We start from the raw sequence: 25,945 nt of genomic DNA on the forward strand, positions 1-25,945 counted from the left end.
TTAACTGTATGATTCAACTGTTTTTTTCCCTACATAATAATTTCTACATTACTCAGTGGTAGTATGGGCTAACTTATGCTGCATTATCAGCAGATCCATATCTCAGGGGCTTCAAACAACAAAGGTTTGTATGTCACTCATGCTACTTGTCCTTTACAAGTCTGCTTATTCATTCTATTTTTTCATAACCATTTAGGAATCTGGGCTAAAGCAGTAACCACTATCTCAAATATTGCTTGTTTCCATATCAGTGGGGGAAAGAACCTAAAGGATCTCAAACCAGAGGTTAAATTCTCTGCCTAGGAAGTGACATGAATAACTTCTAATCACAACTCTTCAGTCAGAACAAGGTGGCCTTGCATGTAATCCTAACATGTGCCCAGTAGAAAAGCCAGGAAGAGTTGGTGATTAACATTAATGACAGTCATAGAAATTGTGGTAATAGAATTCAGGAAAGAGAAGGAAACTGTAAGATAGATATCTACAACCGTGATTATTATGGGAAAATGATTAGAAGGAGATCCTATCCTTCTAAATAAAGGTTCAGAAGGGTTGCTGAGTAACAAAGGTAATGTTAACTCCTTCCTTTCTTCAACACACTCCTGACCTGGTTATTATAATGGTGAAGATGAATAAGTACTCTTTATTAACGAGGGCCTTTATGTAAGTAATATTTTTAGGTGGTCTCTGGAATTCAATTAGGAAAGAGCATGGAGACAATTTTATGCTACAAGCATAATTAAGTTATTTGTAACAGAAAAGAAGTCTCTACAAGCACAATGGGGTACAATTTGGGTGGAGGGCATAAGTGGAGTAATTTAAGCTGTGGAAGGAAGCACAGATGGGTCACTGTAGTTTTGTTCACTGCCTAAGGATAAGAAACATGGATGAAATTAGCTGATCCTAGAGTTCCAAATAATGATAGAAAGAACATAAATAAGTTATAAAGTTCACAGAACTCATTCTGAGTTCTTGACCATAGTTTCTGACTCCTTTGAGGAGAGCAAACTGAAGGCTCTCAGTACTTTTCTTTCCTCTTTTATTATAGCAAGAGTGGAGATAACTCAAACCCTCCTTTTTTGTAAGTCCACTAAAGGCTTAATGACCTCATCCATCTTATTGAACTCATCCATCAGGGAATCATTTTCTATCAAGTAGGCACCAAAATTAAATCAATATTTCATGACAATTCAAGGGTAACTTCCATTAGGAAGCTTTCCCTGACTTCTACAGCCTGAGAGCCATGACCCTGTAGAGTTTCACAGCTGTCTGGACCTACATAAATTGTCCCCTGGTTCTACTGCTTTCAGTCTGTTTTCAACACTGCAGTCATTTTAAAACAGAAGTCAAAACGCCATCTCTGCTCAAAACTCCATAACAGTGCCCACTTTAATCCAAGTAAATATCGAAGGCCTTATAGTTCTCCCAAAGTTTCTACATGATCTCATGTATTTTTTCTTGATCCCATGTGTTAATTTCATTCTACTGCTGTTACCCTGACCACCTTATTTCTTGATAATTCACCAGGTGGGCCTATGCCTTAGAGACTTCACTGGCTCTTCCTTGTTCTAGAATACCCCTCATGAGCTATCTATAGAACTCACTACATCATGCTCTTCATGTCTTTCCTAAAACCATCCTTCTCAAATAAATCTTATAAACACAGTTTAAACTGCCACCTTTACAATTTTATTCTGCCCTATTTTCTCAAATTGTGTTTATCAATTTCTCACACATATATATAATATATTATGTTTATGTTTTATCTGTTTCCTTGCTATAATGTAAGGTACACACATGTGTTTTTATCTTTTTTTTTTGTTCACTAATGTATCTTAGGAAATTGTAAGATGGATAGGCACTTAATAGTTATTTTGGGATGAATTATGCTATTATGATAGCTGTTTACTCCTAGCCATACTTGGTATAGGAACAAGATTTAAGCCTTATTTACCTTAGTTTTCAGCTAAGGTGCCTAAGATCAAGATACAGATGATGTCAAGGAGACCTGAAATGCTGTGTAAAGTACGTGACACACTTTCCATTTTGCATATTTGAAAAAGAGATTTTATTAAGTGTGATATTTTTAAAGTAATGCACCAATTTCTATCTTTCAGTACAACTGAAAGCTAGGATATTATTATAAACCTGAAAATGCGATTAATCTTTTATTCAAAATAGAGATGTTACGTAAGAGACAACACAGTTGAATTGTGTAATTTAACTTCAGTTATCTACATGTGCTAGACAGGTTATATATGTTAAATCACCTGCAAAAATTTGCAATCCTACTGTTTTCATTGTGTCCTTTACCTGCTCAAGAGTATAAAATAACGCACCCTAGAATCACTTTCAGAAAATCCTAATGCAGATACTTAATCACATATGTATTCTCTGTGAACACTGATTTCCTTTCTTTCTTTCTTTCTCTCTTTCTCCCTTACTTTCTTTCAATCTATACAAATATGGTCAACTGATTTCTGACAAAGAAGCAAAAGAAATTCAATAAAGAAAGGATAGCCTTTTCAACAAATGATCCTGAAACAGCTGGACTTTCATATGTAGAAGAAAATGAAACTTAACCTATATCTCAAACTTAGATTTCAAACTTTATATAAAGTCAATTCAAATAAGATTATAAACCCATATATAGAAAGAAAAGTTATAAAACTTTTACCAGGAAACACACCAGAAAATCTTTGTGACATTTTTTAGGCAAAGTGTTTTTAGGTAATCAGTTAAAAGATGTTACAAATAAAATAAAAATTGAGGAACTGCTCTGTGAAACTCTGTTAGGAGATTAAAATATTAAAACATGGACTAAGAAGAAATACATACCTTCCTTGACTTACAATGGGTTATTTCCCAATAAACCTGAAGTAAGTTGAAAATATCATGAGCTGAAAATGCATTTAATATACCTACTCTCCTGAATATCATAGCTTACTTAGCCTAGCCTACATAAAACATACTTAGGACACTTACAGGAGCCTACAATTGGCAAAAATCGTCAAACACAAACCCAATTTTCTAATAAGGCATTGAATATTCTCATGTAATTTATTGAATACTGTTCTGAAAGTGAAAAACAGGATGGTTGTTTGGGTACAAAATGATTTTAAGTGTATAAATTGTTTATCCTAGTGATATGGTGCCTGACTGGGAGCTGTGGCTCCTTCTGCTGCCCAGCAACACAAGAGAGTATTATACACATATCATATCCTGGGAAAAGATAAAAATTCAAAGTTTGAAGTACGGTTTCTACTGAAAAAGAATTGCTTTCACACAGTCATAAATTAAAAAATCATCAAGTCAAACCATCGTGTCAGGGACTGTCTGTATTTGCAAGTCACATATCTTATAAGTGATTTGTATCTAGAATATACGATTAATTCTAAAAATTCAACAACAAAGAAAACAAAATCACCAAACTGTAAAATGATTTAACCAGAAACTTCACCAGAACAGATACACAGATGGCAACAAAGAATATAAAAGATGCTTAATATCATTAATCATGAGAAAAATAAATTACAACGGTACTAAGATACCAGTACATAGCCACTATAGTAAGGCAAGGGAGGGACTGACAATATGAAGTACTAAGTGCTGGAAAAAATTGAAAACTGGAAGTCTCATATATTAGTGGTCAGTATACAAAATGATGCAGCCATTATGAAAAAAATGAACTCCTTATAAAGTTAAGCATAAACTTAAGTATGCATTCCAGCCATCTCACTCCTAGATATCTATCCAGGAGAAATAAAATCTATGTTCACACAGATATCTGTATGTATATAAAGTTTTATTCAAATCACCAACAGCTGGGAACAAACCAAATGCCACTCATCTGGGGAATGAATAAACAAATGGGGATACAGCCTTAATGAAATGCTACTTAGCAATAGAAAGAAACAAACTATTAATACACAAAACAAATCACCCATAGTCATAGGTTGTTGGTGTTTCTCAGAAAAGATATGAATGACTATCAAATCTCATCCTGGGGTCTAGGATATCTTCCAAGACACTAACCTGGAAATGGAATTGTGCAACCTCAATTAATGAATAAAAAGGGTCACAATACACTCAACACCATATAGCTATTTGGTGAGGTAATAATTATTTTACTCCCTGATTTTAAAAAACAGAAATATATATAGAAATTTTCAGAATTCTCCAGAATAGAGAATGGTGTTCCCTTGTGTAATGGACCATATGTACTTGGAGCTAACTCAACTGGAAAATTTATCTTAATTTGGAAACCTACATGGATCTAAGCTAAGGATATTTCTCAATTAAATGATTAAGTAGAATTTTACTTTAAAATCAGTCCTTTTACTTATTTGGGCAGTGCAAGTGGGTACCCAAAATTTAATTATGTCCATAAAGTTAAAAAAACAATGTAGCTAAACATGCAAAATGAGGACCTCACCCATATTACCCATCAGAAGTGACTGACACCAATAGTATCACCAATTGCCATCCAGAATATAATTAACAGACATAGTAGCAATAATATCCTCCCTTAAAAGCCTATAAATCTGTTCCCTTTTAGACATAATACCAACTAACCTGTATCTTCATTGACAGAACAGGAGAAGGAAACATCCAGTATCTACTAGGTACCAAGTTCTCTCTAAGAGGGATTGACTTTATCTAATGTAATTTGAAGAACATCTTTATGCCGTAAATTTATTCTTTATTTTTAAAATGTGGAAGTTGAGGTTCAGAGAGCTTATCTTATCCAAATTCACATAGCTAATAAGTGTTGAAGCTTAAAATCTACATGGTAATTTTGCTCATATCTCAGAAACCATTCCCTTCCCAGTTGCAGAATCTGAAGAATGCCTGCACACTGTCTCAGCAAATCAATTTTGTTAACTTCAGGTTGCCTAGTAGGGACGAGCAGCAGAGGAGGGTGATCAAAACTTCTGACAACATAATTATAAATTTATAATAAGAAAATCAGGTTAGTGCTTTTTAGCTACATTGTTTAGGCATAGCCTATTAAATCTACAGAAATATTACACATATATGCAGATACATATTTTTCAGGATAGAACATTTTCAAATACTGTCTAATTTCAAGCCAACTATTCTTCAGTTCATTGGATGAATTTCAACAAAAAGTTTGAGTACTTATGAGTAATTAACCCCAAAATTATCTTATTTAATTTTAGAGAGTATTCTATTTTTTAAATCTTGTTTCACCACATATTGCTGATGTCTGTCTCTTTTTCATAGTGAGAGACTGAACTGGCTGCCAAGACAAAGAAGAGATATTACAGAAAGAAAAGTCTTTATAGTCTTATAAACAGCATTTATAAGCCTGAATTTTAACATTACAATGGAGTAATTACCTATTGGGAATGGAAAGGAGTAATAAAATATGTCAAGTGATAACTCTCAGTTATTACAACTCCTTTCAAGAGTTTATATAGTCAGGTATAGCTAGTTTAATTTTTTATGTAGCTATTCACAATTGAAAGCTAAATTGGTCTCTACTTGCAGACTTACGGCCATTTAAAAATGAGGCACAGTAAGACACCTAATATCTCTAGATACACCACATAGTTGAGATATTTTAATTTACCATGCTTACATTTAGCTCTTTTTCTTAAATAAAAAAAGTGATGGGGCGATTCCAGCATGGATATAAATGACCCTCTCCCCAAAAGGGTCACAACTTTTATAACAAAACACTATTTGATAATAGTTCTGTACTAGGAATTGTAATAATTGTGCTAAATTCATTACTTTATTCAGATAAAGTTCATAGGTACATGCTTTTTTAAAAATAGGAATTATGATTTATCAACACAGAAATGTCTTACAAAAAATCAAAGTTTAAAGCACACATTTAAGAACTGGTTATTTCAAGTTTATATTGATATGAGTCAAATCGTTTCTCATACTGTGATTTCCATAATCTCTCCGCATCCATGCAGTAGTGTCTGGGCCCCAAATGTACTCCATGGTACCCTTTCCATGAGAATCCACTCTCAGACAACTACTACTATTATGGCTGTAGCAGCTTCTGAGAGGATATAGTACAATTTTTTTTTTTTTAATTTAGAGACTTTGCTCTTGGACCACAGAGAGGTTTGCTCCTCTTCCAGAACACTTCAAGCAGGTGGTAGCTAGTCACCAGTCGCGATTTTCACAAACTTTCTCACCTTTTTTCAATCGTTATTTGCAGAGCATGAGGTACCAAAATATGTTTGCAAACTGCAAATGGTGATTTTAGTTTCCTAAATAGGAATGTGTGCTGTATATGGTGGTGTTCATTATCGACTATTAAAGCTGGTCAGAACTCTGGCTGAGGTCTGCATCTGAGGAATCTTTTGGCGACCCTAGTGAGACAGTCCGGAGTGTCCAGTTAATAACGCTCTGCGCGCTGCATTATGGGAGCAGCAGCCCGCGCTGGTTCGCGGCAACGACGCCGCACGCTCTCACAAAGGCCGTCACAGTGCCGCCGTGTCGCGGCCTCCGGAGGCCGGCCTGGCCGTGGGACTCTGGCGGAGGCGAAGGAGATGAACCTGAGCCACCAGCCCCACTGGTAAGCTTGAGCCAGGCAGTCCCACTTTCCTGCGCCAACGAGGCCGGGCTTTGGGCCCAGACGGCGACCGGTATGTACTGTTTAATCCAGTTTATTTGTAAGGAAATTGAACATCAGATAGATGAAATAATTTACTCTTGAGAGTACTTAGTAAAATGTGAATTCAAACCTGATATACCTAAGTTCCACCCCTGGTTTCCTTAAACATATTTCTTAAAAAGTCCACTTCACCTACAGACACCTTTAATGTAGGATTTGAAACGTTTCTTCAACTGCCTTTTATGTTTAATTAGTCATGCTTTTCAAACATGTAAGTTTCTGATTCCACAAAGAGAGGATGTTTTAAAGACTAGTAAAAACTCAATGCATAATTGTTAATGGGATAAATGAATCTCTTCCAATCCCATCATTTTACTGATGGGGCAACTTGTAGCTAGGAAGAAATTAAAATTATGTTCCACTTTCACACAGTACATCATGGAAGCCAAACTTAGAACGAAAATTTTTTGCCTTAACTGGCTCTATTCCAGTTAACTTTATTAATGAATAGCAACAAAGATACCGTGAACACAAATAAACAAAGTGTATTCCTTAATTTAGTTAAACAAAATAATTGTATAAAGTAAGTGTGAATCAAGAAGTGGGTGCTGCAACTCTACTTTTACTTGGAAAAATTGTTCACAGATTATGACATTGGGATAGACACAGAAAATAACATTACTATGCTCAGTGAGGTAAGCTGACCTAGGCTACTGGTGGCTAGAGGATGCTACCCAGGAGTGCCAGCCAGATGAGTCAACTGGCTTCCCACATCCTACTTGACCACCCTGAGGGCTGAGAGGATCAGTACCTCAGTACACCTATAACCAGGCTGATATAGATTCTGTGTGCTTTGTGTATGGTCACACTGTTTATTAAAGTACTAAAATTCTCCTACTTCCCTTGGGAAATTGCCAGTTCCCTCAAATGCCTTAAGTGCCCCTGTTACCAAACAGGTCACTCCAATCTCAAATCTCTAGACTGCCAAGTTGTACAGAATCAAAAGGTAAATCCCAGGCAGCAGAATACCTCCAGGACTCCTTTTCTTTGTTGGTCTGCTGCCTGTGACCCAGCAGTGGGTCACATAGATATTTTTTTCAATATAGACCATGTGCTCCTAAAATGACATTTAAGAAATATGTGCACTTAAAAGAGAATATTACATGTTAAGGACCATCACCTAATGACGTCTAATATGAAGCAGATGTTTTACTTATTTCCTTCTGTTAGTCTATGTGTAATTTTTTTTATACACAGTGTGATCATTCTACATATACGATTATATATCTTGCTTTTCACAAACGTTTCTCTTTGCATCAGCAATGATTTCTTTACTAATATTTTTTTCCTTCTGTCATTGAAAAATTCTGCATACAACTTTTGATATGTTAGAATTATTTTATGGTAAGCAAACTAACCCAAACTTGTTTAAGCCAATGTAAAGAATATCATCAGTTTGTGAGCTTTATACATAGGCACAAAAAATATATTCATTGTCCTTTATGGCATCAGTCACATTTACAAGTTCTCCCATTGACCCACCAACTTTTCACAGATGGCCTGTGACTAAAATGGATGCCTGAGTACCTCATATAAAAAATAACTCCAAATCATGAACTTAAATGTAAAGCTAGAAAACACATAGAAAAAAGTATGAGACAATCTTAGGAATCTAGGGGTAAGTAAAGAGTTCTAAGATTTGATATCAGAAGCATGAATCATAAAAGGAGTAATTATGATAATTATGCTTTATCAAAATTAAAAACATGCCTAGTGGAAGACCATGTTAAAACTATAAAAAGACTACAGACTGGAGGATAGTATTTGCAAACGAATTATTCAACAAAGCAATAGTATCTAGAATCTAATATATAGAACTCTCAACAGTTTAAAAAAAAGAAAGAAAATGTAGGAAGGAATAAGAGAAGGTAAAAAAAGAAAGAAGAAAGGAAAGAAGAATCTTAGAAAATGGAAAAAAAGTCATTTAACTGAAAATAATTATATAGATGGGAAATAACCAAGAAAAGGTATTCAAGAACATTACCTAATAGGGGAATGTAAATTAAAATCACAATGAGATGTTACTGCACACTTTCCAGAAAGGCTAAAATATAAACAATGACAACAGTAAATGCTGACAAAAATGCAGTGAAACTTCATTGTTTTTACTTTGCTCATAGAAATTTAAAATGGTACCGCTACTCTAAATAGCTTGGTAGTTTCTTAAAAAGCTAAGTATGCAACTATCATACAAACCAGTAGTTGCACTCTTGGACATAATTGGCAGAGAAATGAAAAATTTATGTGCATCCAAACCTGTACTTGAATGCTTATAATAACTTTAGTTTCAAAAGCCAAATATTATAACCAACCCAGATATCCTTCAACAGGCAAATGCTTAAATAGACATCTATAACATGGAATACTACTCAGCAATACAAATGAATGGACAACTGATACAGTGAACAACACTGATGAATCTTCAGAGAATTATGCCAATTGAAAAAGCCAATCAAAAGAATACAGTTTATGATTCAATTTATATAACATTCTTAGAATTATGGAATTATAGAAATATAGATTGTCAGAGATGAGGGATAGAATGAGAGGGATAGGATAAAAGGCTAGGTGGGGTTGATTATGAAAGGGCAACATCAGAGAGCCTTATAAATTATCAGAATTTAATTGTATCAGTATCAGTTTCTAGGTTGTGATAGTAAACAGTTTTGTAAGAGTGTATAGTGTTATTGATTGAATGTATCTTCCCAGAATTCATATGTTCAATCCCTACCCCTAAAGTGATGCTGTTAGGAATGTGAAGCATTTGTGAGGTAATCAAGATTTGATGAGGTCATGAGGGTGGAACCTTTCTGAATAGGATTAGTGCCTTTATAAGAAGCATGAGAGAGCCTTCTTCCTCACTCTACTCTCTGCCACTTGAGGACACACCACCAGAAGTCAACAGCTTGCAACCCTGCAGAGGATTCTCACCATTAATCAATTGGGCTGGCACCTTGATCTTGGACTTACAGCTCCTGAAACTGTGAGAAATACATTTCTGTTATTTATAAATGCCCAATTTGTTATTCTGTTATAGCTAAGACACATGGTCTGTATCATTTCTTATAACTGGGTATGAATCTCATAAAAAGTTTAATTAAAAATTTATGCTCTGTACCAGACCTCATATCTTTAAAGTATAATCATATTATATACTTTCTAGTGGAAAATAAAAAGACTGCTTTCTCTTGAAGCCCTATTGTAGTCTTTCAGAGTTATATTGGCTCTAGATGGCTTCTTGAACAATCCCTGATCCAATTGTTGGGTCAGAAGGAAGGGAATATGCTGATTAGTTTAAGCCAATAAGGGTCTTCCTCTTGAGAGGGAGTAGGGTCTCTTCCTTTTAGACTGTAATAATGAGAAAGACAGAGAGATGGTTTTTAGGAGAATGAATTTTGAAAGTAAATACAAATAGCAAGTACCTACTGCCACCCTAATGAATTTACCTAATATCCTGTATGTAAACCTATAGATGTTTTCTATTCTTGCCCTATTAAAAATAATGTTACTTTAAATACTATTATGTACCTTTTTCCTCCCCATTTTCCATGATTATATATTTAGGGAAGTGTCTAGAATTGATAACTGTTCCAAATATTTCACATTTAATAAATTTTGATCGACTCATCTAGTATAAATGTACTTCATATAACAAAATAAGTTAATCTTAAAGGAAAAAAGAAGAGCCATCTTCCCACAAAAGTAGTAATGCAGGTTTCCAGGAGAGTAGACTGGAAGGGAACTAGTTGTAATGATGAAGCAAGTGATTGGTATAAAAACTGAGTCTGGATCTAGTATGGTTATAAGTTAGTCAGACTTAAGGAAGCGTGTTTTATAGAAAATAACTGGGCCAAGGTCAAGAGGTAAGTGAGAACACAGAGATATGGAAGGTTGAACTACCTGGAACTTAGATTTGGGAGTTTTAAGATGGGAGATAAGGTTGAAGGCTAGAGAAAAGGGAAAATGAAGTTGGATAAGTAATTAGACAGCAATATAAAAATAAATGAAATGTCTTGAAAACATATTAATCAGTTTGACATTAAGGGCAAAGAGATGCTATTATAATAGTTTTAGACAGAGGAATGCCATGATCACAATTGCTTTGTAGCTGACTGAGTTGAATGTATCAAGGAGAATAAGATGGGAAGCTGAAGGGCAAAACAGAAGATAATGTGGGAATTCAGGTAGCTATGATGTTAAGCCAAGCTAAAGTAGCAGCTGGGGGCTGTGAAGGAGAGTAGAGACTGGACAGAAAGAACTGTTGGAAGGCAGAATGAACCGCATTCACCTACTCTTAGAAGAAGAGGCCTCGGGAAAGAGAAAGTGAAAAGGATGATCCTTAAATCCTTAAAATCCTTAAAATCCTTCCCCAAAGAATGTTATCTCTTCATTATCATCATTTGGGGCTTCTGTTTTAGGAAGTATTCAAGATGATATCTCATCATTGGCTTAATTTGCATTTCCTTGTTCTTATATTGATCTAACATTAGAAAACATAGAACATTTTCCAATGTCTGTCAATTGTTTTTTACTCCTTTGTAATTTGAAATCTATTGCCTGTTTATCAGTGAGTGTCTAAGAGGGAAAAAGATTATATAACCTTATATTTTTAAAGGTATTTTCTATTAAATTACCTACGGTTGTTTTCCCAATACTATTGTCTTCTAAATTCATGTTTTCTTTTTAATCTAATTTTCCTCGGATAACCAAATCCAGTGTCAGAGATCTTTGATCATATCTAACTGAAGAAAGTCCTTCAAGGTTTAATTTATATTTTTTCTTTCATTTACACAATTAGAAAATGTTTATTGAGTACCTATTGTGTGCCTGGGACTGTGCAAGGACTTTAGAAAGACTTCCTTTACTCCTGAGAACTCTTATGCACAATCAAAATACCTTCTCATTCCAAGGATCATGAAGCAATCTTTACCTCTTGACCTGTATGTGGTGCATTTAATTTAAATAATCACTTTATTTTGCTAGTCACTACTCCAGGTAAATGGAAAACTAGTAGTAAATAGCTTTTGCTCATTCAGCACCTGCAGTTACTGTACTGGAATTGTAGTTAATATGTAAACCCATGCCAGCTTATTTCCATAGTTTAAACTATTTCCAGTGTTGATGATCAAAATTTGTCTAACATACTGATCACTATCAGTGACATCACGGTTTGATTTCTCTCCCAGTGAAATAGAAAATAAGTTTCAATGAGACTTGTGTATCTGAGAATTCTGCCATAAATGTTTGACAAACTAATTGCTGGTAAAAGTTTTGATTAAGAAATGTTAAACTCAAATTGCTATGGATGTTGCTCTAGTTCAGTGGCACTTCTGTGCTTTGGTTGCAAGATAACAACCAAAACAGACTGAGATATAACTTAAATAAACAACAAAAAAGAATTTATATAAAGGATAGAGAACTAGCTAAAGCTACACATTCAAGTCTGAGGAAAGACAGATAGGTCAAGGCAACACAGGAACTAACAGAAGGAGTTCAGGGCATTTTTACCAGGGTGTAGCCTTAAAATAATGTAATTTAATGACACCTAGGCTCTTCCTTATAGGCAGTGTTTACCAGAGTGAATATTATTTGAGTGTCAGGAGCTTGAGATATTTTGACTGAGCTAGTCTGTGTCACCTACTGCTTCTTCCTATATATACTCTTTCTATATATACAATTTCTAAAATGTCCCTATCTTATACAATGTGTCTGTCTCCCATACAACTAAAAATAATAATTGCATTTACAGTAGGAGAAAATGAAAAGTGATTTTTGGCTATTGCTTCCAAAGTTGATACCTTAGTTATCTTGGTTATGTCTATTCCTTCTGTTGTTCTGTCATTATAGTACCTCAGTAGTCAGTTATCTATGGACTAAGTCAATCAAAGCACTCTATATTCAATAGTGGACAAAAGTAAGGAAAGGAAATACATATAGTAGAGTAAGGAATGCTGCAAATGATCATGGGAAATAAGCTTATCACTGATTTTTTTAAAATTTCTGTTTCATATAATTTTATCTTTAGCCAGAATATTCTCAGGTCATATTTCTTAATTTTTTTGTCCTGTGAGTTGTACTTAGTTAGCCATCCTCTCATGTGTGAGCCTCCAGGGGTCCTATTACATTGTCTTACTTAATAGTTTTTAGTAGCCTGTTAGTACATGGAGACATGTATTTCTGTAGCATTATCTCCACTTCGTGATTATAAAGAACAGTCTTCACCAGAACCCCCACCCATAGAAGGGTTCATGTGTAAGACGCTTGAAGCTACCACAGAGCTGACTGTATGGAGCCATATTGATGAATAAAATTTCATTACTTTTGCTAGTAATTGCACATTCGCAAGTATCTGTGTCTGTGTCACCTTCAGAAGAGCAAAGCTATTTTTTAAAGTTACTTCCTGCCACAGTGGACATTTTAATTGTAAGCTTATTATGCAAGTTCTGGACAACCTGGGAAAGAAGATAGCTGACATCTAAAACAATCTGTTATCCTGTACACCTGATTATTAAGGTATTCTTCTATAGTAGAGACAAATACATCTTCATGTTCTGGGCCCACTCCCAGAGACCCAAGTACAGGCCTCTTCCAAAAAATTTCTTGAGAGATCAATTATTTATTTACTTAAATAATTTGAGTTTTTATTTGATAATAACATACATATATTCATAAAATAACACAGACCACCTGGGCATAGTTCATTGAGTTTTGCAAACTGTACAGCAGCACTGAGATCAAGAAATAAAATATTACACATACTTCAAAATGCCCCAGTGTGCTTTCTTCTGGTTTCTATATCCACGGTAGTAACAACCCTCTGGATTTCTATTGCCATAGATCAGTGTTGCATAGTTTTGAATTATATATAAATAAAATTAACTATTTTTCCTTTTGTTCCTGGATTCTTTAGCTCAGCATTAGATTTGTTAGATTCTTACTATTGTGTTTAGTGACCAGTTTTTTAACCATTTTTTCTTCAAGTTATCCAACCAAACCATTACCCATTACCCAGGAATCAACATAGATTCTTACTCCAGGCATCACTTCTTCTAAACTTGGTGGATGTAGAGTTCAAAGTTCTGCCCCTTGGGAAGATTTCCCTTCTCCATTCATGACCAGGGCCATTCCTAAGAAAGCCAAAGTTTTCTATTCCTGATTAAAGCTAACTTACGGAATAGAAACATGTATATATTATGTGTTGTATTTGCAATGTTTAATCCTTGGTCATACCATTATTAGTAATCCCTTATAGTTTGAGGTTAAGGGAGGGGAGGCCCTCTGAACTGTCTTCCTACTGTGATAAAACTATTCATGTAACTCACTTGTATACCTTCAAAGCCTGCTAGGGACTGTTTCATTTATTTCCACATAATGATGGTGTACTTATGGTCATGCCAAATTATGGTTAGGCAGATCAAAAACACAGAGAACATGATGTGAGCTATATCCCTTCTTGGTGTCTCAAGTACATATATTCAATTTTCCCTGAAAGACAAGTACTCATTTTTGCTGTTTTTCGTTTCTTAAAATTAGAATACTTATTGTTAGATATTTTTTTAAATCCAAATTTTGGGATTGCATTCTATGATTCTCTTACCAGTATATTCCCCATGATACTCATCTGCCATTAACACTACCAGCAGCATTGGATCTGTTAGAACATGCAGAGAGTATGATAGAGCTGCTGATTTCTTTTTTGGATGTGGGGCTTAAGGAACAACAACACATCGTTCATTTTGGAGGGAAAATGCGGACATGATATGAAAGGCAGAATTCCCACAAGTTGTGGACATGCCGTTATAAACCCTGTTACTGTGGATGGGATTCGTGAATGAGATCTCACTACCATTGCATGGCAAAGGGTGGGCCTAACCTAATCTGGAGAATGATTTAAAAGGAGGAGTCACAAGGTAAAAAGAAAAAAATTAAAAAATTAATATAAAATAAAGGTAGAGCATTCTCCCTTTGTCAGGTAAATGCAGAGAAAGATGTCTGAGAGATGCTTGCCTACTGGCCTAAAGCAAAGCAATAGCCAGGTTGTGAACCACATATGGGTGCCATACGGCAAATAACTGCAGGTGGCCTTTAGGATCTAATAATGTTAACTGGCTGACATCTAGCCTGAAAACAGGGACATCAGTTAACAGCTGCCAAGGAGATGACTTCTGATGAAAACCAGTGAGCTCAGAAGAGAAAACCTGAGCCTGTGATGAGAATCACAGCCCTGTCTGGACACCTTCATTCCCACCTGGTGAGATCCCAAGTAGAAGTTCCTGAAAAGCCATTCCTAAATTTCTGACTCATAGAAACTGTGAGATAATAAATGTGTGTGTTTTAGGCTTCTAGATTCATGGTAATTTATCACATAACAACAGAAAGCTAGTACACATGCTCTGGACCACTGAGAGTGCTTATATTTTCAAGAAATTCATTTGATTTTTTTCTCTCATATGTGTTTTTATTATAGCATAATAGGAATTTGCTAATCCTGTCTTCCTTGTTAGTTATTCATAGAGAATAACTGGTCCATTTTGCCATGAGACTGCCTGAGGCTAAATCTCACTCAGCTTTTTCTTAGTTGAGACTGAAAGCAAGTTACTTAACATTTGTGTTCCTCAGTTATAAGATGAATAATGTAATGTTAACTTTTTCATAGGGTTTATGCTGAGAATTAACAGTATATTAACATATGCAAACAATAACTATTAGTTGGTGTTACCATTATTATTGTTTTAGATTATATCAGCATGATATCAACAAGACAGTGGAATAGTATGACATCCCACAGGATGATGAATCAGATAAGGTTCCTAAAAACTATGTATAATGGCACAAAATTAGGGAGTTGATATATCCCAGAGGCAGTTCCTGCCAGGTGAAAGCAAGCTATTCTGTTTCAATTTGTGTTCCATTGAAATGTAATTGGTGAATCAATAAAAGCATACCAATTGTCAAGACATACATTTGCATGCTCTGATAAGCAGAATACATCTGGATACCAGGCACAGTTAGAATTATTAAATGATAAGTTTACAGTAATTGATTATTAAAGATTTATTACTCTTTTTTAGTGATCAAAATAGGAGAATAAGGTATATGCTATAATCACAGGGCTGGCATTTTTCAAATTTTTGAAGTTTACACAAATCTTCAACTTATACTGGGATGGAAAATAGCAAAAATTTTTCATTTTTATTATTCTGAGCATGACTGTGTCCATGGCATCATAAATTAACTAGATTCCAAAAGTCAATTAGCCAAATATCCCATTCCACTTACACACTCAAGAATTGATAAAAATATCACATTGGATTCAGAAACACTGTAGTTAATTTGGGGCATATTTTGTTAAGAGTTTTGATTATCACCTTACTCCTCACAATGCCTATTTTGTACAGTAAACTTCATTTAAATTCTGTTTTTTTTGGAATTAGTGTTAGCTTTGAAGCTTAGATCCAATTGTCCACTTGAAGTTTTCCTCTTATTATTACATGGGATAAAGAGTCCCAGTTTTTTGGAAAAAGATACAAGGAAAACTAGAAGACTAAGAATATGTATGGTTTTTTTAGTTTATTTTTTAAAATCAGTTTTTGTTTGTCTTCCCCAAAGATTTCTGGACTCCTGTTTACTTGGTACACTTTCATTTATGAATTGCTAAAGTCTAAAGATTTTATGACAGTGACTATTATAAATACTAAAGTTAATCCTTTTTAATATTTGGGCAAAAGTCTTATAGAGCTAGGGGAGGAAGTCACATGGATAACTGTGGATAGAAAAGCCTGGACAGAGGAGACAGCTTATGCAAAGGTCCTAGGGCATATTACAAGGAACTTCAACGAGACCAAGGTGATCTTTAGTGGATGGAAAAGCAGGATAATAATAAGATAGGATGTCAGAGATATAATGAGCACAGATTGCATAGATTTATAAGCCTTTTTCAGTCTTTTGGTTTTATACTAAATAATAGGAGAAGCGAGACAATAGTTTTGAACATACGTTTAACATAATCAAACATGTTTTAATTAGATGAACTGGCTGTTGTGTGCAGAATTGACTGTAGAGAGAGAAGAAAAAAGAGGTTTTGCCTGCAGTATACTCTTGAAGTAGCTAAGATTCTTTGAGTTTTAAGCAACAGACTCCAATTTAATCAAATATAAATTTAAAATAAATGTATTTAAAATAAAATGTAGATGTATAGATATATATGTATATAATAGTATAGGCTTTATTGAACAATGTCGTGGAGTAGCTCAAAGATTTCAGAAGAAATTATCTAAGCCAAATATTACAAAGACAGAGCTCAAATATTACAAGAGACAGAGTTTTGGAGGTTTCTGCTACAGAAGTTTCCAAAATCCTCTTCATGGTGCACTGTGAAGTAAAGAACTTTCCAATCCTGAGTGTCCATTCATGTTTGAAATTGTTGCAAGTGAAAAGCAATGTCTCCACTTGGACGAGGAATATACCCAAATCTATTATGGAAGAGTTATGGAAGAGAGAAATGTCAGTGACTACTGTTGACTCAGCCTCCATCGCATGTAGCCATTTTGGCTAGGCAAATAGGTCTGCTTCTTAAGACACAAAAACCATGGCATGCAGAGCAGAGCAAAATAATATCACATATCATATATATATATATATATATATATATATATATATATATATATTATCATTGTATGATTAATCATACAGAGGACAAATTTAAGAACAAAATTACTTTTATTTTTAAACTATATAGATAATATAATTCATATAGGTACCTTTTAAAATTAATTTTGTTATTTAAAATAAGTAAACCTGAATATTGACAAAAAAAAACAAAAACATTCAAAGCTAATTTGTTGTTAATCTAGAGCACTTGCTCTGTTTTGTTTTTGGTGGCACCATTAATTTTTGTTTCATATTTAACAAGTGCCTTCCTTATATTTTAATATTCTCTTTCATCATTTCTATCACTTCAAAGTTTTTTCTGATAATGTCAGTGTTTCTCAGGTTTTTAAAATTTTTTATTAACTATATACTGATGAAAAGTTAGAAAAGATCACATCACTTCTTTACTGCCTCTGACAGCATTGATTTAAGTATTGGCTGATAGTTCTCATCACAGCTGCATTCTGTTTTGGTGAAATAAAGAGTAAATACTTGTGAGGTTATTTTCCTGTCCTATAATACATACATGTATTTAACACATGATTCTTAAGCCACATTTTTATTCATATTTGAATTTAAAAAGGTTTATCTGGTACAAGAAAACAAACATAATCTCTAGATTGTCCCTGCTCACTTACAATCAGTAATGGTACCCAAAGAATCCCAACAAGTATACATAAATCACTAACTTGCTTTCTAGAAAACCTGTCTAGGGAGCCAGTAAAGCATATTTTGGTGACTGACAGTTTCCTTAGCTAGTGCTGTCAGTACTGGCTTATTATTATATTCTCCCACATCCTCTTTATAGTCAGTTTTTATTTTTTGGTCTCAGGGTTGATAGAAAGTTATTTTTCCTATTTATAGATTTTTCTGGCAAGTTTAGAGAATGTGTTTTTTAACTTTTCCCATAAATTGCCTTTATTTCTCTTAAGGGAGCTTTCCTTATGTACCATGGAAAGAAATTGAGAATTGTAAAATCTGTTCAATCTGTTGGTTAAATGGCGGAGAACTGCTTTGTAGACTTATGTGGTAAAACTACTGGGTTAACCTCTAAGAACAGATAATATTCTTTCTCCTCAAGTATATGTGGAAAAACATGGGAAAATATACCAAAGAGCACATATTTTAGACATAAACAAAGCAAGCAAGTCAGGGCTTGAAGAATCAGGGTTACAAAGAGTTAGGAAACAGACGGTGCTGATCCTGCAATACACTCTTGAGGTAGCTAAGATACTTATATTATATATCCTGTGGAAATTTCCCTTAAAGTATTTGCCAATTAAATATGGCATGAGATTGAGTAACTAAAAAGTTGAGCAGGAATTAGAACACAGTGACTAAGAAATTTAGTTGAGCTTTCAGCAACCTCATAGGACTGAGACAAGCTTAGTGTTATGACAGTTTAGGCAGTCAGCACTTGAAAGGCCATGATTCTTGAGAAAAAAAGTGCATTTAATTCCAACTCTGTGCACTATCTTTTTCCTCAAGACATTACCTAATTTATAAATAGCCAAGAAAGAAATAAGCAATTAGGAAAAAAACCACTAAGATTCCACACGGACCAGGTTAGATAAAAATTGGAGGTCACTTCAATGAGGAAAAGTCTTATTAAAAATCTGAAATACAGCCATAAAGGAATACAGTAGAGACAATCACAAATTAGAAATAGGCCAACTTTCAAATATAATTTTATTTCAGATTGAAATAGGAGCTACATATCTATGCTAATAGCTTACCACAAAAAAGCAAATACTCTCTGGATAATGACAATTCACCTGAGTTTCAAATTAACTACACAATTTTTCATACACAATGCCTTGCATACAATGAAACCATTTTCAGAAATGCTAGAGTTGGGACCAAATTTACAAAATATAAGAGAAAAAAATAGGCTTGTAAGTAAGGAAGATATTGGAATGTCAGGCATTTATTTAAAAATAATTTTGCTATACAAAGATAATAGAGCCAAGATGTAATATTTCATGATAAAACTTAAGAAAAGTCAACTGTTGTAAATTGCTGAAGAAAAAGCTTAACAAATTAGAAGCAGCAAATAATACATTATAATAGCAGACGATAATATGATGGAAAACTGTCAGATGGAAGCATGGATGGAAATGGCAGAACAAAAGAAGTTGAATATGAGAAACATACTGTTAATATTTATTTGGAAACTCAGAAAGACAGAAGCAAGTATAGGGGCAGTGGCAATATGAGAAGTGAAACCAGCCTAAATTATCTGAAAGAGGTGAAAGATACTAAACCACAGATTCAAAAAGCTTAATAAAGCCCAAGTAGAATGAATACAAAGAAAACATGCTAGACACATAATAAAACTGTGAAAAACTCAAGACATGGAAGCTATCTTAAAGCAGCCAGATTCAAATCCATACTTAAATGCATCATTATTAAAATCAAATGTAAAATCAGTAAATATTCGGTTTTAATATAGTAGGAATAAACAATCCAATTAAATAACTGTCAAAATGTAAATTTCCAAAGTAAGTGCAACTATATGCTCCTTACAAAGTAATGTAAAATATGAATATAGGAAGACTAAAATTAAAATATAGAAAAAAATATTCCATGCAAATCTTAACCTTAAAAGGAAGATAATTTATTTATAGTAATATTAGATCAGTACAACATTAGGCAAAAAAGTATTAAAAAGATCAACAGAATAATTTTCAAATGGTATAGGGATCGACTCAGCAGGGACATATAAGAAGTCTAAATTTTTATGTATTTATAATACAGCCTGAAAATTTATGAAGCAAAGCCTAACAAAATTCACAGAAAACAGTTAAATCAAAAATTATAATAAAGTTTTAAATCAGTTTATCTAGGGTGTTACAGAACAGACAAAATTAGGTAAAACGATATAGAGCAGGAGTTGACAAACTACAAAAGTGTGGGTCAAGTCTGGCCAGCCATCTGTTTTTGTATGACCCACAAATTAGAATGATACTTATATCTTTTAAAAGTTGAAAAAAAATAAAAATAACAGTATTTTGTGAAAAATTAAAATTATATGAACATCAAATAGTGATGTTTATAAGCAAAGTTTTAATGGTAAATAATAATACTCATTTATTTATATGCTATCTATATCCACTTTCACACTACAGTGGCAGAGTTGAATATGGACGGAGACCATATGCAGTACTCTCATCTCCGAAACATTGGTGTTGACCATTATAAATTTCAGTGATAAGAGTTATATTTCTCCTCTACCCACCAAAACCTGACATATATAAAATATTAACCTCAGATGCATCTCTCTGTTTTCTCCAAATCTATAAAGTAAATTTCAGAAATGTCTATATTGAAATATTCTATAAATGCCCTTTGATCAGTGGCATTGAGCTATAAAATAAGTGACAAAATTTTTAATTTTTAAAAAGCTTATGAATTAAGCTACACATTTCTGAATAACTTTTGGATCAAAGAAGTGGCAAAACTGCTTTAAAGGAAACTTATATCCTTAAATACCTATGAAAAGAAAGTATAAAAACCACTGTCTAAGCATCTAGCTGAATAAGTTAAAGTACAAATGGTAACTGAAACCGAAAAAGCAGAAAAAAGAAAATAATAAAGGTAAAATTTTTAAAAAATATGTAAAATAGAAAACAGATATACAACAGACAGTAAATACTACTAAAATTGGTTCTTATAAAAAACTCAAAAAATTTGGTAAACTGCTGAGATTAATTATTAAATATTTGATTTTATAAGAATTGGCTAATATCAAAAGGGGAATTCACTACCTGCAATTTGGTGAGTAAAAATTATGGGCAGATATTTTGAACAGCTTTATAGTAATAAATTTTAAAATTTAGATAAAACTGACTATTCCTTGAAAAATAGAACTAACAAAGAAAAAAATAGTATGGTTAATATAATACCCATGAAAGAAATTGAAACTGTTTTAAAAAATGTTTTCATAAAGAAAACTCAAGACCCATTAGACTCATAATTTCACACAGACATTTAAGAAGCAATAGCATCAGTCATACATAAACTATCGTAGAACAGGAAAAAATAAAAAAAGGAATGTTTTTCAACTCACACTATCAATCCAGCATATAAAACTGACCTTAAAAGAAATGATATTTATGTAAAGAGATTCACAAATAATTTTAAAAGTAGTGAAACAAATCCATCTTTATATAAAAAGAATTATGTACCATGTCAAATTGAATTTTGTCCAGAAATATGTTTAATTACAGAGAACAGTGTAATTCATTATATTACTACATTAAAAAACAAAAACAATGCAAAATTTCATGTTCTTTTCAATAGATGCTTTAAAATAATTAGATAAAATTCTAAATCCACTTGTAATTTAAAATAAAAGCCAATCATAAATAGAAAATATTAAAATCTAATTACTGTAATTGAATTCTTCAACAAATAACTGATTTGATGGTGAATTATTGAAATCTTTCCACCTGAGATTAGGAACAAGACAAGGATGACCATTTTTCCATTTCTATTCAAATTTCTACTAAAGTGATGTGATACTGTGATTTATGATAAGAAATACCTATTTGCTCTTTGCACCCATTTATGGCACCAAGTTCCTAAAACCTTTGGACTCTCTTAAGTGTTGAGAGCAACAGTGCTATGTTCTGTTATGTTTACGAGGCGACTTTTGGACCCCACCTAAGGATGAAGGTTTGTTTCCAGGATAATTAACCGTGTGATTAGAGGGTCGGAACTTATTTGCACTTATTTGAATGTGATTGTGACATTGGCTCCTAACCCCACCCCACCTCCAAGGAGGGAAGAGGGCCTGGAGGTTGAATTAATCACCAATAGCCAATGATTAGTCATATCTATGTAATGAAGTCTCTATAAAAACAAAAAAGGATTTTAGTTCAAAGAGCTTCTAGGTTGATGAACATGTATTGATAGCACAAATCTCCAGTTGTGACAGTCAAAAATGTCTCCAGACATTGCTAAATGTCCCCAGAATTGGGATAGTGTGAGAGTGTATGTGTATTTATATGTGTGTGGAATAACCCCTTGATTGAGAACCACGTTCTAGAAGATATGGGAATTTAATCATGATCTTAAAATAGGCAAAAATTTCTTATACAGGAAAAAGAAAAGATAATGGGAAACATGGCTAAATTGTAATATATTAAATCAAAAACATTTGTTCATCAAAAAATCCATTGAGTGAGTGACTAAGGAAGCTGCAAAATCAATGAAGGTTCTTCAGTAATACATATAAAAGGAAGAACACATAACAAAATTACATGAAGAATTTCTGCAAATCACTTGGGAAAAGAAAGAAAACAGACACTCTCTGCCCAATACACACACACACGTATATATACACACATGCAAAGCCGAACACCCAATACATTATGTTTGATTAAATGTCCAGTTAAATGATCAATTATAGGAAAGTGTTTCAAACTCATTACTAATGAAGGAGATGTAAATTGAAATGAAAACGAGAATGACTACAATTAATAAGACTGACAACACCAAATATTGACAAGAGTTAGTATCAAGTGTCAATTGTCATACAATACTGGTGGGTGTGTAAATTAATACAATGACTTTAGAAATCTCTTGGCAATATACAGTTAAGCTGACCTTATAATTTAGTAATTTACTCCTAAGTTTATACACAATAGAATGATTGAAAATAGGTACCAAATTCATGTACAAAAATTTTCGCAGAAGCATTATTCATAATCACTGGAAACTTGGAAATGCAAAATGCTCATCAGTGATAAAGTGACTAAATAAAAAGGTATTTATTTATATAATGGAATATGTTTCAGTAATTAAAATGAATTAAATGCTAATATATTCAATAAGAATAAGCCTCCAAAGCACATTATTAGTCAAAAGAATTTAAAAGAGTGCATCCTATAATTACACTTACACCAATTTTAATAACAAGTATTATTATCCAAGGAGTCAGGAGTGTGATGGCCTCTGGTGGGGAGTGAGGTAGTTGGTGAGTAAAAAGGAAATGAGGATGGATTCTGGAAAGCTAGAAGTGTTCTCTATCTTGATCCATATGTGGTTCAGCATATAAAGATGAACATGTAAGTACGTTCACTTAGTATTCATTCATTGAGCTACAGACTTAAGATTTGTTTCATTTTCTATATGCATACTGAATAAGCAAGTTCATTAAAACTAACCATGGAACACCATGCAAACTTTTAATATGAAGGGATGTACTTTTCACAGAAAGATTACCAAGAAATTTCTAGTTTGATAAAAAATATATGATACAACTCTCTTCTGTATAAAAGTTTCATACATGCACATGTAACTGTAGGTATATGCAGTGGTAATGACTGAAAAGATGCATAATAAAAGTGTTAATATCTGTATTTCTGAGAAGCGAGTGAAAATAAAGGTGAAATACAAGTCTTTCAGAATTTATTTTTATGATTTGATTTTTTAGTGTATTTAATGTTTTATGAAGCTATTTTATTACTTTTATATTGAAAAGAAGCTGGGGTAAATAATTCAACAAAACCAAAATTATTGTGCTGTGTCAGGATATGTGTTGTTAGTGAATTAAAGACCTGAGAGGACATGATACAGAGACAATTGTTACTCAGGTTGATTTCTAAAAAGAAATTGTGAAAAGTATGATTTAATGCCTAGATTAATGTCTCAGTGGCACTGAATATTAATTGATTTTAAAATAATTATCATCAACCCACTTTGGCTCATCTGCTATTGAAGAAAAGTCATTCTTGTGTACTTGTTTTCAAAACCTACTAGAGATGACAGGTCCTCTGTACTTGCTGCCATTCTTGTAACCTAGAAAACATTAAACTAATGAAAATGGGAAAGATAAAGCCAAAAACACTTTTGAAATTACATTTTCTTTTTCTCTAAGTTTCACTATTAAAATGGATAGATTCATTGAACTTTGATAATTAGTCAGTTACATCAACAAAGTCTAATATATGAGCAAATAATGTTCTAAACCCCAAACCCCTAGTTAACTCCTTTTTATTTTAAATTTCAACTTAATTCCCATGGTTCTAATCATGAGAATTAGACATGCCCTATTAATAAATAAATAGCCAAAGTGGGTTGATGATAATTATTTTAAAATCAATTAATATTCAGTGCCACTGAGACATTAATCTAGGCATTAAATCATACTTTTCACAATTTCTTTTTAGAAATCAACCTGAGTAACAATTGTCTCTGTATCATGTCAAATGGTTTTCACTTTACTTCCTACAACTTCATGGCTGCAGAGCTATTTCAGGATTTAGTATTCTTAATTATTATTGATAAGAATATATGTATTTTATTAAAGTGTTCTAAAACAACATAGTTCTTTTTTTAAAAAATGATTTTAATTCATTGTTTATTGTAACTAAACAACATGGTTACCTGAAATTGAAATTTGACTAGGCAATTCATTAAGTGAAATATTTTTACACAGACCAAGAACTTTTTTCCTTAAGGTTAAAGGTAATATATAGTAAGTATTATTAGATAAAATTTGAAAGCATCATTAAAGTAGTTGCCATTTACCTAGGTATTTGACTGGCTTGAGATCAACCATGTGGTGGTGGATTCTTTTAACATTAAAATATAGAATAGCATTTTAAAAATTATTGGTAATATTGTACATTGCTAATTGAAGATTATTTATTGTATCAAAAGTTTAAATCAGAGCCTATTAACTGACTACCTATTTATTTCATTAGAAACTTGTTGAATATCTAGTATGTAAAGGACCTCATTAGGAAATATATTAAACTAATATCTATGTCAGTGTTTTACTGTGTTAAAATATAAAAAGTGAGAATGCTTTTTAATATAACTTTATTATAAAAGCTTGGCTTTATTGTACAAAACATGGAGCTCTGCAGGTGTTTCAAATGCTTTGGCTAAATGGTCATAGATTAAGGTTCACTAAGTGAACTTTGTTTTATGGCAGATTTTTAATATCTATTGTCAAATATGTTATTCAAATAGACATTAAGAGTGGAAGTTTGAAGCAGTTATGGATGATTTTAAATAAGTTTCTGAGAAAAAATTTCCTAATCTTTCAATATGTATGACTTTTTTCTTTCTGTTTTTCTTTCTCTTTAATTATTGCTTAAATGAAATGCAAAAGTTTGGTCTAAAATATTTTTTCATTAAATAGTCAAATATTTTAGGTATATTTAAATAGAATACAGTTACTTAATAGCGAAGAAGACAAAGAATAAATGTTTTGTAAGTACTTCAATGCTAAACAGAATAGTAAACACAAGAAATATTAATAAAAATGCATGCTATGTAAGAGATTACTTTAAAATAGCAATATAATACAATTTACTGCAGTGCAGGCTTATAACTACATGACTGAATGATAATTCTCAATCACAGCACCAATAAGCTAAAATGGAGCTATTCACATGAAATTCCATATAATGCTGAATTATTATACCTGTTTTGTATATTTATTTATTTGTATTTTTGTGCCTATATTTATTGAATTGGGTTTGCTGTTTCTATGGGAGAAAACTAGTGCACAAATTCTTAAATCCATTTAGGCTTTACATTGTATTTTAGAATTCTGAGGCTTTACATTGTATTTTAGAATTCTGAGTAAACATATTGAGAAGTCTAATATAAGATATT

General features: G+C 32.9%; 1 long non-coding RNA gene across 3 annotated transcripts in view; it reads left to right on the plus strand.

Annotated features, from left to right (window-relative positions):
• Positions 1-6,439: 6,439 nt before the first annotated feature.
• Positions 6,440-25,945, plus strand: part of LOC140849778 (uncharacterized) — a 317,738-nt gene continuing 298,232 nt past the window's right edge. For all 3 annotated transcript variants that reach the window (XR_012131966.1, XR_012131964.1, XR_012131965.1), the window contains exons 1-2: positions 6,440-6,632; positions 9,480-9,644. This is a non-coding gene — a long non-coding RNA (uncharacterized lncRNA). The remainder of the gene's footprint in view (positions 6,633-9,479; positions 9,645-25,945) is intronic.

Source organism: Manis javanica, chromosome 5, assembly GCF_040802235.1.
Source record: "Manis javanica isolate MJ-LG chromosome 5, MJ_LKY, whole genome shotgun sequence".
Taxonomy (NCBI): Eukaryota; Metazoa; Chordata; class Mammalia; order Pholidota; family Manidae; genus Manis; species Manis javanica.